The sequence below is a fragment of the Sceloporus undulatus genome, chromosome 3, assembly GCF_019175285.1.
Source record: "Sceloporus undulatus isolate JIND9_A2432 ecotype Alabama chromosome 3, SceUnd_v1.1, whole genome shotgun sequence".
NCBI classification, from domain to species: domain Eukaryota; kingdom Metazoa; phylum Chordata; class Lepidosauria; order Squamata; family Phrynosomatidae; genus Sceloporus; species Sceloporus undulatus.
Genome location: NC_056524.1, coordinates 209,823,784 through 209,827,385, shown reverse-complemented (window position 1 = coordinate 209,827,385; position 3,602 = coordinate 209,823,784). Strand labels below are relative to the sequence as shown.

At 43.3% G+C, this 3,602-nt stretch overlaps 1 protein-coding gene across 2 annotated transcripts in view; it reads left to right on the top strand.

Moving 5' to 3' along the window:
• The window catches only part of WBP1L (WW domain binding protein 1 like), an 88,144-nt gene that overhangs the window by 23,492 nt on the left and 61,050 nt on the right, over positions 1-3,602 (top strand). The gene's annotated exons all lie outside the window — the stretch shown is intronic.

The following is a 3,602-nucleotide window of genomic DNA, read 5'->3' as shown; positions in this document are numbered from 1 at the left end:
TGTTAAATGAGGAAAATTCGATTTAAATTTTTATCCCGCTCTACGATTCGATTTGTAGTGGGGACGATTGCGGGTTGCTCTAGAACCGTTCTAGGTTTAAATCGGATCCTAATATGAACGCCACTCCTTGGATTCGATTCAGAACGCGGGGTTTCCCCTAGTGGGAACATCCTCACTGATGTTTAAATCAAACAAGGAACACTTAAGTACCTACATATGATGCCAAACATGTAACACGCTGGTCACCTAATCATTCTTGCTTGCAGTCTCTCAAATGGCAGGTTGTAATGCAATCTCTTACCATAACTTGAAACAGCTCTTTAAACAATAGCTCCCAGAATTCCCCAGCCATCATGATCACTGACTGGCCAAGGAATTCAGGAGATGTAGACCCCCCCCCCAATGACTTTTCCCAAGTTCTCAAAGGTGTAGCCATGTTAGTTTCTTACAGCATAAAAAGGAGGAGAAAGGGGAGAAAAAAAGATAACATGGCCTTGGCCTAAACCCACTTTGTACTGCATCTGAAGAAGAGGTTTATATCCTAAAAGCATGCAAAAATAAAAACCAATTAGTAGTCTTAAAGATGCTGCCATTTTTTTAAAAGATCTGTCTCTTACCCTATTCCAGGGTCAGGAAAACAGGTGAAAAGATGGATAGCATGAATGTGGAAAGGTGGCTGAGGCTTAGGCTGCATCTACACTGCAGAATTAATGCAGCCTGACACAGCTCTAACTGCCATGGCTCAATGCTATGGAATTATGAGATCTGTGATCTATTTAGCCTTCTCTGTCAGAGAGCTGTGGTGCCACAACAAACTGCAAATCCCAAGATTCCATAGGATGGAGCCACAACAGTTAGTGTCAAACTGCATTAATTGTGCAATGTGACAGCAGCCTTAGTGTGTTGGGACAACACAAATGGGATAGACTGGGTACTCCAGGCTTGGCTGGTAACTGCTTGGACTTGCTGGGAGAGCAAGGGCAAAACTGATGTATCAGCTGCCTCTTTGTCACTGGCCTTTTTACACACTTGGCAGTTTGACTTTGTTGGCACAGTTCCTTGCCCAGAACAGCAAGCGGTCTCTCTCTTTCCTGTTGGCTGTGCCACCCAATCACACAGTGCCTTCTTAAATCACTAAGCACTTTCCCACCCACTTCTATCCTGACATGCCCATAGGTTTGGCAGGAAAGAGGCTCCTTCTCTGTGGCTGGTCTCAAGCAAAGGAAAGCCCACCAGCTTGCCTTTAAATCAAGCCTTCCTCTGTTAAACCTTTCAGCTCATGATTAAAGAGAGGACAAGGGGGAGGGGGGCAGGGAGAATGGCTGTGATGTGGGAATTAGGGGTGAGAAGGGGAGATGGGGAAAGGAAAGGCCAGGCACAGCTGCTGGGAATATGATCTTGTTCTTAAGCCTGTCTCCCTCCCTCTTCCTCGCCTGCCCAGAGACGAACCGCTTCAAACTCAGCTGCCAGTTTTCTGTGAGAAAGGTCCCCATGTTTGTGGCCTGGACAACTGAGCCAAGACGCAGCTGCTGACTTCCCCTTCTCTGGCCCTTGCAAACGTTTCTCAGGATGATGGAGAGGGCAAGAAGGTGTTAAAGGAGCTCTGGAATTGCCAAAGAAAAGATACAGGTCCATATATTCTCTTAAAATTTCCTCCAGTTCAGCCTCAAAGGAGTCATGGTGGATATTGATAATGGTAAAAATAGAACAACAACAACATATCATTGCATTGATCTATATTGCAGATTAATACATATTCATACAATCATCTCTATTCAGTCTAGCCTCAAAGGTGTCATCGGAGTTTATCACACAGGGATTTTCCCATGCAGAAACAGGATTTAAAACAGGGAAATCCTGCAAAAGCAGGGTCATTTTCACACGATGTCGTGTATTTAGGTGTACACAAAGTGAAAAAATCTCACAAAAGTGGGATCATTTTCACACAACGTCATGGGCATTGAGCATTAATGCGAAAATAAACCACTCAGAAAGTGGTCAAAATTGGATTCTCCTGAAAGTAAAAAATGGACAAAATCAGCCATTTTTTACTTTCAGGAGAATCCAATTTTGACCACTTTCTGTGCGGTTTATTTTTATGTTAATGCTCAATGCCCCTCATGAGTGTGAAAATGATCTCACTTTTGCCGGATTTTTCGTGTATTTAAATCCCATTTTTTCACAGGATTTAGGCACTTAGCTTCCCGTGTGATAAACTCCTTTATCAGCATGAACCAGGCATTACAGAACACTAGAGGCTAGGTCCCTGTTCTGAGGAACTTGCAGTCTAAAATTCAACACAGAAAAGACAACAAAGGAACAGGAAGGGAAGTGAAAACAGGGATAAACAGGAAAGGGAGTAAGCAAGTGTCTGAGACATATGTTCTTAAGTTTGTAACAGGGTTAGATGGAGGAGGGGCATGGGAACAGGAGTTCAGCCTAAGCTCCAGAGTTTGGAAACACTACTTCTTAAATATCTATCATTCCCAGGCTCTCTCCATCAGCATAGCCACTGGTCTTGCTGGCTGGGAGATTCTGGGAATTGTAGCACAAACAGAGTAATGTTTCCCAAGTTCTGCAAAGGTCGGGCTTGGGGAAGGATATCAGGGAGGTAAGAGAGGCAACATTATACAGGCACTCCTGAAGGCAGTTCCAAGCAAAGAGAGCATCAAGGGAGAAATTGTTTTAAAAAATGAGGGACAGAAGGTCCTCTTTACTATTTGGATGGGAGACCTCCAATGAACACCAGTCACAGTTGACTGTACAGTCAGCCCTCCTTTTCCATTGACTTTTTCTCCACAGACTCAAGCATCCACAGCTTGAATTTTTTTAAAAAAAGTATAAATTCAAAATAGCAAACCTTTATTTTCCATTTTATATAAGGGATACCATTTTGCTTTGCCTTTATATTTAATGGGACATGAGCATCCACAGATGTTGTTATCCACAGGGAATCCTGGAACCAAGCCCCAGCAAATAACAAGGGCCCACTGTATTTCAGAGGAAGGAACTGGCAAAATCACCTCTGAATATTTCTTGCCTGGGAAAACCTCATGAAATTCATAGGATTGTCATAAGTGAAGGGGCAACTTGAAGGCACATACACACAGTAAAACCAAGGTCAGTCAAAGAGATATAAGAGTAGCAAGATAAATCAGGGCTGGGGGAAGAAATTAGGCCATAAAGGGCTTTGATATTAAGGTCCACAATTTGTGCTGAATCCGGAATAGTAGCAGCTGTTGGATCCAAAATCAGTAGGGCGATGCTTCTGCTCTGGGTTTTGATCTGAACTTCAACGGAGCCATCACAGGTGCTGAACCCCAAATGAACATCTCATTTACAGTACATAACAAAACCCGGAGGAGATTCATCAACAGTGCCACTGATCTAGAAGACAAGAAGCCAAAGGAGGGACATAAGGACAGTCACGGAATGATCGGAACAAAGATCATATCACTGGCAATAGCTTCATTTAGGACTAGTTCTACCCATTAATAATATGAGAATAGCTGATTAATGGAAATAGTTAAAGTTCATTAAAGAGCCACTTCTCTGAGTCCGGCCAGAGAGAGGAGAAGGAGAGGAGCTGCTTGGCAGCCATT